This window comes from Rhinoraja longicauda, chromosome 11 (genome assembly GCF_053455715.1).
Source record: "Rhinoraja longicauda isolate Sanriku21f chromosome 11, sRhiLon1.1, whole genome shotgun sequence".
NCBI classification, from domain to species: Eukaryota; Metazoa; Chordata; class Chondrichthyes; order Rajiformes; family Arhynchobatidae; genus Rhinoraja; species Rhinoraja longicauda.
The window spans coordinates 18,115,963-18,128,630 of NC_135963.1; the positions used below are offsets into that span (position 1 = coordinate 18,115,963).

The 12,668-nt window shown below is 40.0% G+C and overlaps 1 protein-coding gene across 1 annotated transcript in view; it reads left to right on the forward strand.

Annotated features, from left to right (window-relative positions):
- Nucleotides 1-12,668, forward strand: part of LOC144598333 (diencephalon/mesencephalon homeobox protein 1-like) — a 55,077-nt gene that overhangs the window by 22,452 nt on the left and 19,957 nt on the right. The gene's annotated exons all lie outside the window — the stretch shown is intronic.

Here is a 12,668-nt window from a genome sequence, read left to right on the forward strand (position 1 = left end):
TGCTGACTTATAAACAACTCACCACCTGATCAACTCACATTGACTACACCACAATCATTAATTGCTCAGTGTGAATAGCCTCACAAATCATTTATATTGGCCTTGTATAACATCACGATCGACCACTTCCCCATAAAACAAGACTCAAAAAGAAATAAATGAATCAGTTCACATGCACGGCAGCATAAATTATAATTGCCTGAAATGTCTTCAATGCTCTATATTGGACAATTTTCGATCACTCAAGTTGTGCATGTTATCAGATTAATGCATTAAAGTGATTATTATCTTATGATCAATTACAGTTATTCATTATTATTTATGTGAGCTTTCTCATCCTCATAATTTCTACAGTCTTATATTTAAAGCAGTTCATTTATTATTTTAGTACTGAACCAAATAAACTGCAATTAAATTTCAGAAATAACCATTCCCATGTTTCCATGATGCTATGTAAATGCCGCCCGCATAAGGTATTACCTTATATTAGAGTTTGTTTTGTTTTCTTAAGTAGTCATGGCTTTGAAATGTTCTTCCTGTTAATTTGGTAAAATAGGCCTGTCTTGGAGTGAAGTTCACTCTCAGGTCTGTTAATTAACTACTTCCAGTTTCTTAATTTCAATTTTATCTGGGGAATGTTGCATACTATCAAAAAATTGGACACGACTGTCTGTGGAATAGTGGCAAATTGAAAATAGAAAAACACAAGGAATTGCAGATGTTAGAATCCTGAGCAAAACAAAATTGCAGGAGGAATTCAGCAGGTCAGGCAGCATCTGTGGAGGGACTGACAGGTCACATTTGAGACTTGGACCCTTTTTCAGACTGGAACAAATGGGAAACGTTTAAACCCCTGGTTTATTTATTTTTGAATTCTATGCTTTTATTTGTAAAGCAAAGATGTAATAACTTGTAGCACAATGTTTCATATAGTCCACAAATTGTAATTTTATGATCTGTTAGAACATCTGTTGGATACGCCCTTAAATCCCATTGAATGGGGCTTTGTTATTTTTAGTGGGAATTCAATGTTTGTAATGCCAAGGATAGGTGTTTTGTCTCATTGTCAGAAATGGTCACTGCTGGCACTTTTATTTATAAATGTTACCTGCCAGTTTTCAGCCCATACCTGAAGCAGCTAATGATGATTAGGCCGAGGATACTGCCCTGAGAATGTCCTGAGGTGATATCCTGGGGATGTGATAAATCACTTCTGATCTTTTGTGCAAAGTATAGACACAAAATCTATGTGTCTCAGCGGAGTAACTCAGCGGAGTAACTCAGCGGGACAGGCTGCATCTCTGGAGAGAAGGAATGGGTGACGTTTCGGGTCGAGACCGTTCTTCAGACTGCCCATTTATTCAGTTTGACCAAGCCCCCCCTGATGCCATACTCACTCAAATGCTGTCGATGACATTCTCATCTAATTTTGAATTTTTGGCACTTTTTTCGTTGATTCTAGATAATGATCACGATACTTGTTGAAAGATTTATCAGTTATGGTGTGGTAAAGCTGGACTAGTCTTCCAAGGTGATAGAGATTGCAAACTTGGGAAGTGATGTTAGGGAAGGCATAGCTACACTCTATTTTGTAGAACATACATATTGCAGCTACGCTACGTACATTGGTGGAGGATCAGATGCATGTCATCTGGGCTGGTATATTCCAGATGTTCGAGAAGCAGAGGACATTGGTTTAAGGTGATGGGGGCAAAAATTTAATAGGAACTTTTTTACGCAAAGAGTGGTTGGTGAATGGAACGAAATGCCAGAGGAGGTAGTTGAGGCAGATACTGTTACAACGTTTAAGACACATTTAGGCAGGTACATGGATAGAATCGATTTAGAGGGGCATGGGCCAAATGCAAGCAGATCGGACTAGTGTAGATAGGACATGTTGGTCCGTGTGGGCAAGTTGGGCCAAAGGGCCTGTTTCCATGCTGTATGACTGTCTGTTGTTAAGCTCCAAGTGTTGTTGAAGTTGCTGTCATCCAAGCAGTTGAAGACTTATTCCATCATCCTTGTGATTTATGCCCTCCAGGCAGCGGAGAGCTGAGCCCCTTCCTGCAGGTCTGAAGAAGGCTTTCGACCTGAAACTTCACCCAAACCTTCTCTTCAGAAATGCTGCCGGTCCCGCTGAGTTATTCCAGCATTTTGTGTCCATCTTCGGTGCAAAGCAGCATTTGCAATTCCTTCCTACACAGAATTACCCAGTCTCCATATTTCTATTAAGGCAACAATATTAACATGACTGGGAGTCACCTTAAGCTGTTTGTCAATCATGTGACCCATTGTGTTGAAGATCAGGTGGTTTGTGACTAATATCATCGGGGTGGCTAGATTTTCCTTTGTTCAAGATGGTGAAAGTCCACAATGTATGAAAAATAACACAGCAGCACAGTACTGTCCATAAAACCTTGATTTTTATTGTTCCCATTTCATGAAATCAGCCAGACTAGGATAATATGAATATTACTTGTCAAGAAGCAGTTCTTGGCTGTATATAGCCCAGGTTTTAAATGGGATCCTTGATGTCCAGGATATGCGTTACCAACTTGGATGTGAATACAGGAGGTATGATTCATGAGTTTGGGGATAACACGAAAGTGGTGATGTTATGGGCAGTGAGGGAGGTTATCCAAGTCTACAGCAGGATACAGATCAAATGGAATATTGGATGGAGCGTTACTAAATGTAGTTTAATATCAACTGGTGTGAGATAATGTTTTTTTGGAAGTCAAATTAGGGTAAAATACACACAACAAATGGTAGGGCACTACAGAATGCTGATGAACAGAGTGGCCTTGGGGTTCAATGTCATAGTTCCCTGAAGGTGCCAACACAGATTGACTGGGCGGTGAAGAAGGCACATGGCATGTTTGCTTTCATTGATCAGGGCACAGAATATAAAAGTTGGAACATTATGTTGTAACTTTACAAAACACTGCTGCGACTGCACCTAGAGTATACATGCAGCTTTGTCCCCCACACTATGGTTGCACTGGAGAGAATGCAGAGGAGATTCACCAGAATGTTGAAGGCACAAACTGCTGGAGTAGCTCAGGGGGTCAGGCAGCATCTCATGAGAACACGGGGGGCTGATGGTTCGGGTCAGGACCCTTATTCTGTTCTGATTCTGAAGAAAGGCCCCATCCCAAAATATCAGCTATCCGAGTTCTCCTGAGATGCGGCCTGACCCACTGATCTATTGCAGTACCTCTGTGTCTTCTTTGTTAAACCAGCAACTTACTTTAGTTTTGTTTAGTTTAGAGATACAGCGCGGAAACAGGCCCTTCGGCCCACCGAGTCCGCACCGACCAGCGATCCCCACACATTAACACTAACCTACACACACAAGGCCAATTTACACTTATACCAAGCCAATTTACCTACATACCTGTACGTCTTTAGAGTGTGTAAAGAAACCGAGGATCTCGGTGAAAACCCACGTGGTCACGGGGACAAAGTACAAACTCTGTACAGACAGCACCTGTAGTCGGGATCGAACCCGGGTCTCCGCTGCTGAAAGCGCTGTAAGGCAGCAAATCTACCGCTGCGCCACCGTGCATCTGTGGTTCCTTATTTTTACATTTCACCAGAATGTTGCCTGACTTGAAGAACTCTGGTTGAAGGGAGAGATTGGATAAGCTTAGTTTGATTTCCCTGGAGTGAAGGAGATTGAAAGGTGACCTGATAGAAGTGACATGGATAGAGTAGGTAGTCAGAATCATTTTCCCACAGTGGTGGTATCAAAAACAAGAAAATATGGGTTTAAGATGAGAGGAAAAAGATTTAAAGGGATTTGATGGGACAGTTTTTTATACAGAGGGCGGTTGATGTCTGGAACTTAGTGACAGAGGAAGTGGTAGAGTTTGATACATTCACCATGTTTGAGTCATTTAGATGGAGATTTAAATAGGCGTCATTGATGAATACAGATTAATTGTGCAAAAATTGAATTAGTGGAGATGGGCAAATGAACGAATGAATGAATGAATAAGTTTATTGGCCAAATATATGCATATACAAGGAATGTGCCTTGGTGCTCCGCTCACAAATGACAACACAAACATACAGTTAACAATTAAGAATAAAGCATAACCACATCAAAACAATAAGGATACAGATACAAAATAGGTTGGCATTGAAATATGGGCTGAAGGGCACATTTCTGTGTTGTACAACTCTATGTCTATAAATGAACCAGAGAACGCTGGAAATACTCAACAGGTCAGACAGCATCTATGGAACAATAACCAGAATTAACATTTCAGGCCATTGGCCTTACATCATAATTGAACTAAAAATAGAAGGAGGAGAAGAGGAAGATGTGGGGAGAACAATGTGTATATCTATGATAGGGCAGAAATGAAGATATAATGAATGATACAGATTGATGTCAACTGAGTAAGGATGTTGAGGGCTTGATAGTGGCAACTAATTTGTCTGTGCAGACTGAGGGATAAAGAGAAGAGAGGGATGTAATAAGAGATATATTAGAACTATGCAATAAAGAGAACAATTGCTGTAAATCAGAAGTGGAAGAGAATGCAGAGAAAATCCAGAAGGTCAAGTCGTATCCGTAAAGAGTATGAGTGTATAACCTCAGCACTGACCAGAGATTGTTAGGCAAAACACCGAAGGTTCCAGAAATTTAAAATGAAAACTGAAGATGGTGGAAATACCCAGTGGGGCAGGCAACATCCATTGAGAGAGAAGCAAAACACATGTTCTAGGGTTTAAAGCCACCCATCATCCATTATGGAAACTCACTGACCTGAAATGCCAAACTTCCCCTATTTCCTCAATCCATGGACCTCCCTCCTCTCACTTACCCCCATCCCCAAATTCCAGGTCTCTCACACCAGAATTTGCCAATTCTGGTACAAATGAAAACATTGGTTACCTGAAATTGTTGAATTCAGTGTTGTCTTCCATTGTGCCAAAATGAAAAAATAGCTATTGCTTCTTGAGGTTACTTTGACCATGCTTTTCAGCCCATGATGAGAAGATCATTAGGAAGTAATTGGCAAGATTGGATTTGACAATTGGGATGATTTTAGGTCCTGTGGCATTTGCTGTAACTGTTGCTCTCAATTGTTTCCTGCCATCATGTGAAGTTAAATTGGTTAATAAATAGCTGTGGTGTAGGTGAGGATCTCAAAAGGAGTCCAAGATAGATAATCCACTTGGCACTTGTGGCTGAAGATGGCTAGAATCAATTCAACCTTGCCTTTGCCATTAAATACATTGGACTGAGAATTAGGCTTTTTACTTGATATTTCAGTAAGGATGGATTGCCTTCAAAGGACTGACAATTTTTTTGGTCAAAATTAAAAGTATTCGTGAAATTTAAAGCAATGCTGAACTTAAAATGTCAAGTTAAGGCAACAACAATTTAATACAAAGCAGAAAGTCTCATTTGGAACTTTTTTGCAAACAAGATCAATGCCACACTGCATTTAGCTGAGCCAATAAAATCCTCTCTGATCTCCTTGCTCATGGAGTGCCACTGGATATTATGCTATAGCAACTGAACAACAACAGGAGAGTCATGTTTCCCGCTGGCCTCAACTGAAATCCATCAATACTGCCACTGGGCGAGTGCAACATATTTGGCTGCTTAATGAAATATAAAGATTATTTTAAGCACTGTAAGCAGAATTCGACAGCCTGAAAAACAGAGCCTCCACTTGACAAATGCATTTGTAATTTAAAAAATGCTGTATAGGTTATTTTCTATAATTGATTTATGTATTTTTTAAAAAGGATCTTAAACATGAGCAAGAACTGCTTGGTATCAGTGGACATTGTAACAAATACTACTAAACCCTGCAGCTACAGTCACAGCAAAGCTTTCTGATGTCCAACATTGCAACCCTTTTCAAGGAGATTTATTTCCCACCACATTAGCTGAATTATTGTAAATTGGAGACAGCCGCCAGCTTTAACTTGAGACTGCTGGACTCCCAGCTAAGATGTAGCACTAGTTTGAATTAGTGATGCATTAGCAATTTGTTCAACAAACATATTTCTATTTTCCATTAAAGTTGTTCATGCCTCATTTGTATATTGTGCATTCCAGTGCATGATAGTAGGATCAGCTAAATCATCATGATGGTCCATTCTCATTATTGCCTGTCTTCTACTTTTGCATAAAATTCTTTCTTCCCTCTTCTTAAGTTTTCTTTGGGTGATGAGCATTTCCTTGGAAAGGAAATCTGGCCTGATGCTTTAAGTGCCGCTCATGCAATGTTATGTAAGTGGCTATGAACAGGTACACCTGCGATGAACAGGTACACCTCCGACTACCCTGATCACATAGTCAATACATTATCTCACATGTACAAAACTAAAGCTAAATCCCTACAATCTAATGCACAGAACAGTGCAAGAAAATGTACAAACTATTACCTAATAGTTAATATTACTTAATAGTTTTGTCTGAAACCAAGTTTCTCATATTATCTCATCAATGACAAATAATCTTAAAATGTTTTCATTTAGATCTCTAGTCTTTTTCAAACTTCTGGCTGAAAGCAAAGCTCATGTTTGCATTAGTTTGAGAAATGTTGTATGGATAATTGCAAAGATATATTTGAAATAATCACAAGGAGCTTTAATCTTTTTATCTTCAAACAGAAATTCTTGAACTTGGAAGCATTCAATAAGCAACTTGAAACTCACAACTCCAATTCATGAGGGATAAGTTGGGGAGTAATACTATCTTTTCTTGTGAAAGCATAGACCAGATGATCCACTGCTAAAGCAATAAATGTTGAATCAATCAGATAATCAGTTTGGAAGCTTGGTATTAACCGATGGAATCAAATGTTTATTAGAAAACTATATTGCTCTGTGACTGAGAAGAGGACTTAACTTCATTCACTAATGTTCTCATAAAAGCAAAACTCAGTTTCGTTTTTTTGTCACGTGCACCAAGGTACAGCAAAAAGCATTTGTTGCGTGCTATCGAGTCAGCAGAAAGACAATACATGATTACAATCGAGCCATTTACAGTGTATAGATACATGAGAAGGGAATAACGTTTAATGCAAGGTAAACCCAGCAAAGTACAATCAAGGATAGTCCGAGGGTCACCAAAGAGGTAGTTCAACACTACACTCCCCATTATTTGATACAGGACCCCAGCACAACACAACTGTTCTCTGTAGTTAATTACCAAGACTGCTATATTTTCTCTGTAATATCTATCCCACAGCTGTTTAATGAGTTTTTAGTTTGTTCTCATGAAACTATCAGCATTATTTTTATTAATTTGGAATCTAACTAACACATCCATATTCCAAAAGTTACATTCAAACATGAAAATTCAGATGCTGCTTTTCATTACCTCATTAGGGTGCGCTGTTTTACAACCTTCACAGGGAAAGCTACAACAATCTTGTGCACTTAGGAGAACTTCAAGGTATTTCTAAACTATTCTCAATGCAAAAATACCCTGGCAATGTGACATATGGTTGCTTGTGTCAGTGAGCTGTTTATTGCATAGTACTGCTTAACAATCTGATCTGAAGAAAGGTTATGTTTTCCAACATTATTTGCCTTCAGGCAACACCTCAAGCAGGACTCTAATGTTCAGCACCAATGCTATCTTCAAACTAGTTGAACAGTCAATGTACCAGGAAGTAAAAAAACATAATTTTAACTGCGTACTAAATTATCTGTATTGTGCATATACTGGAAAAATACACATGGATCTCAAACAGAAATGGTAGTATGTTAAATCTTAAACAAAATTATTTATATTATTACAAATAATACTTATTTTAGAAACTAATAATCCACAGGTGCATTGAGTTTATTTTTGGACCAGGAGATGATTAAGTAATGAAGACACAAGGAACTGCAGACGTTGGCATCTCAAGCAAAACACAAAGTGCTGAAGAAACTCAGCAGATCAGACAGCATCTGGGGAAGGAATAGGCAGGTGACATTTCGGATCAGAACCCTTCTTCTGGCTCTGAGGCAAGGCTTTAGCTGTATGGGAAGGCTCTGAGGAAGAGTCCCAAATCAAAACTTCACGTGTCCATTCCCTCCAATTGTGCTGCGTGACCCATTGGGTTCCTCTGCAGTGTTTGTTGGGACTTTATTTATCATTGTTTGAATATACAATGGTTCTACTCATCTTGGTTTTATAGAGTTGATGTTTACTCAACTGATGCAAAACTTTAATCTATGACAATTAAGCAGGGAAATGGAGGCATTTATAATAAAGAAGGCATTTGTAACATTTCATTACAGTTAATGCAATTTAAATTTTGCAGAATTCTAAGCAATGATTATTGTTGTGCTAAAGCTGGCTACATTTGTTCGTGGCCATAGCTTGAATTACTTTTTTGTGTTTGCATGGCAGGTGCATTTTATACTGGAAACATAACCCCATCAGAGAATCATAGGAAGATAAGCAGTCCCTTTTTAAAAAAATTAATCCTGCAAAGCAGAATTTGCTTTTATTTAAAAGGTCAGCATTTATTATCCATGCTTAACTGTCATTGAGAAAGTTGTGATGAGACACCTTCTTGAACTGCTGCAATCCTTGAGTGAACATATCCCCAATTGCCTTGATTTAGAATATTCTACCAATAAGGAATGGTGATGTAATTCCAAGCCAGGAATGTGTGCAGCTTGAGGTGGACGTACAAGTAATTGCATTCCCATACAGCTAAAGCTCTTTTTCTTCATTGTGATAGATGTGTATATTTGGGACGTGCTGATATGTCGGGTGGCAGGAACTGAACTGAATGTTGTCAAAGATATACAGTGCAATCACTGTACATTGGTGGAGAGAGAATGAATCTCTAAGGTGGTGTTGGGAAATCTAATCAAGTGGACTGCAATGTCTTGGTTGGTGTCAAGGTGCTCAAGTGTTGTTGGAGTGGCATTTATCTGTGCAAAGGGAGAATATTCCATCACACACCTGAATTGCATTTTGTTCATGGTAGAAAAGCGTTATGGTATCAGGAGGCAAGTCACATGTTGAGGGATACCCAGCCTCTTGACTTGCTCTCATAGCCACAATATTTATGTGACTGGTCCAATTGAGTTTCTAGTCAAAAGTGCTCTCCAGGATGCTGATGATGAGGGACCTGGCCATCATAATGCCACTTGTAAGATTTGAGAAGTTTTCCCTCATTCTACAATCAACAAAACCAAAGAGCTGCAGTTTGGACATTTTATACGGGACTGGGGCTGATAGCAGAGAAAGGCTGCGGTCAGTTTTAACAAGGGATGTCACAATCAGTGGGTCCCAAGATGGCCGCGGGACCTCGTGACCAGCCACAAAAGCGAAACCCCACAGCCCAGTCTCTAGGTTTCTGCAAAGTCACAGCCAGAACAATAGATAGATATTGGCCGTGCAAAAACCCGCGAAACCAGGTCGAAGTCCAGACACTGGGGCGCTGACATCAGCATACTCACAATGCCCCAAGCCGACCTACACAGTTAATCTCATTAAGGGGGCACAATAGCCCATAGAAACCTACCTGGCCGGTGATGGGAAACCAGTTAAACCCATCACCTCTTAACGAGAAACAAATTAACAGACCGTCTAGCCATCACCGGTACTCCCGGACATAACGCAGAACAAAGAGAAAGCTCGAAACCCATCTTTGAAGCAAAAAGATCCCGAGATCTGGCGGGAGATAGGACGGGTCAGGATTAGAATAACTGGCCACGATTTTGGGGTTTTTAGGAAGACAGGAAGACAGGAACACAGGCAAACACAGACACAGCTTCAGTCACTGAACGAATCTTGAGACTTGCGGAGAGAGAGAGAGGACACAGGACAGCGCTTGAAGTTCACGGTGGCTAGTGTGAGGCACACTCCGGCTGGAGTCCCTGCCACGTGGAAAGAAAAAGAAAAGGACTCACACCCAGAGATGAAAGTTGAGAGCAGTTAAGGGCTCACAAGTTTAAGTGTGGGCTGAAGGAAAGCAGTAGAGAAAAAGGCTGCACGATTAGAGATCGGCTAGACAAGTGTCGGTCTGGCCTAAGAGCGGTGCCAGAAGGCCCGGAAGGCAGCGTAGTCGGGTTGTGCTGAGCGGAGGCGATCGCGAACGAGAACGACCCCAGGGCAAGGTGAACCCCGGGACCACCCGAAAGACCGAGATGACCGCCGACGACCCTTCCACAGCTACCTAATCAGAGGAAGCAGCACGACCAGCCAGTAACCCCAGTAATAGCCCCATGGTGAGCATGTACCCCGATCCTGCACATCCTGGACATAGTTTAGTGTAGAGGGGAGGGTGGTTTTTATTAACGTGGGTGTAAGTGAATATGTGCTGGCCAATTTTACGATGTGTCGTACGTTCCCCATCTTACACTCAAGTATTGTATCATAGTTATTGCGTTTATGATTCAGAAACAAGAACTGTAATTATGCATATGTCTTATAGAACTGTGTCAAAGTATTCATGTACCATAGTCCCAACCGCTCAATAAAAGCTTTTCCGTTTAAACCCTGGTCTTCAAATCTGGTCTGGTTGAATTTTCTGCACTATCAACACTCCTGCATCTAAGTCCAGTGTCTAGAACCGTAGGGGGTTAGTGGGTCGAGCCACTCACGGGGAACCAGTGTGCGCGGCCTGGTCGAGGGACCAGAGCAAGGCACAGGGACCTTAGGTCGGGCGAAAGCTCGGCGCAGAAACCCCTTACACACTGAATGTCAAGGATAAGTGGATGGAGATAATCATCACCTGGCTCTGTAGTGTCTATGTGTCTTGCCACTTATCAGCACATTCTTTGAAATATCTGTCCATCTGCCTCCACTCTCCTCCTTTTGTCTTTGCAGCCCTGCAACCGTTTCCATTCTTGCTTTTATCCAATTTTTCTTTACAGTTACATTAAATCTTCTACCATTGCCCTTTCAAAGGGTGCATTACAGATCAACAGAACTTGATGCATTAAAGTTGTTTTCATCTTTCCTTTCATTCCTTATGAATTTCGATTTTCATATTCACAGCCTTACACAGTACAATTCAAGCTTTTCCAGTCTCTCCACATGACATTCAACATGCAATGTCACATTATTGTAGAAAATCTTCTCCACTACTTTCTCTAGGTTTTGCCATCGTTTCAAGTTCTGATATCTGACGATTGTTATACTAAAACTTAACATTGTTTGCTTGCTTTTGAGTTTGGTCTCCATGTATTTGTCTGTTTTCTTTTAATATTTACTGAACTTTTTTTGTTTCTTATGGCTTTTACAGAGTACTATGTTTACATATATATATATATGTGCTACTGCATGTAAGAGTTTCATTGTTCTGTTTTGGGACATGACAGTAAAACACCGAAGTTAAACACAAAATGCTGGAGAAACTCATCGGGACGAGCAGCATTCTGGAGAGAAGGAATGGGTGATGTTTCGGGTCGAGACCCTTCTTCAGACCCTTCTTCTCTCCAGAGATACTGCCTGTGTCGCTGAGTTACTCCAGCATTTTGTGTCTGGCAGTAAATAACTTGACTCTTGACTCTTGTCTCCATTTGTAAACTTTGGAAACTTGTTGGGTTTTTAACAAAAATCTAAATTTATCACAACAAAGATTTCTGTATGTGCACTCCCAAGCAATTCTGTTCCTGCATCCCTATTAACATTAAATAGATTCATAGTATTATACAGCATAGAAACAGGCTCTTCTGTCCACAGTGTCTCTGCACAAATATCATGCTATTTCACACCTCCCACTAAACTGTATCAATTCAATTTCCTTCTACATTGTGCTTATTCAAGTACCGTCCAATTTAAATGTTGTTACTGTTAAATGTTAAATGTCTCTTAAATGTTGTTACTGTTGCTGCCTCTATTAACTCCCCCAGCAGCTAATTTCAGATGCCAACTAATCTCAGTGTTAAAAATGTACCTCACATATCCCCTTTAAAGCTCCTCAATCTCATCCTAAACCCGTGCCCTCTAATTTTAGACACACTTCTAATGCGAAACACACTCTGGCTATCTATTCTTTCTCTGCCACATAATTTTATGCCTCCCTATCATCTCACCATTCCTTTGCCTCCTTTTCTCCAAGATAAGTGAATCGAACCTATCCAATCCCTCCATATAATCTAAACCTTCCACTCCAGGCACCATCCTTATAAAATTTTCTCTACACCTTTTATGGAGATCATTGAATTAACCAACCTTGTTAACTGTGAATGTTCTTTTCAACAAGTGGAGAAACCAATCGTGTTATAGCCTATTGTTAATAAAACCAAAGGGATTTTTTTGAATTGCTGTTAAACTCCAAATGGTAGAAGCAACCCATATCAGCAATGATGTGTGGTATAAAATCAATTATTTGAATATTTTAACATTGTGGACCAAAAGCTACCTTTGCCATCTTATATTGTATAGAATTTACTCCTGTTTTGCTCCTCCACTAACATCATTTTTTTGGTTCAGACATAATAGCCTATGTATATTTGTGATATCAACGACTTTGGCTTGACCGTGCACTGATGGTATTAAAAAAACTGATGTAGTGAACAGACAGGATCCTAGCAGCAAGAATTACCTGTACATAATATCTGAGCAATATTTGTATTGACTGACATCAGAAATGTGTTTAAAGAAGAGCAGTAAAGTATTGAAACACATTTTTCCAGTTAGCCACAAATGATGAGATAACATAGCCACTAATAATGTT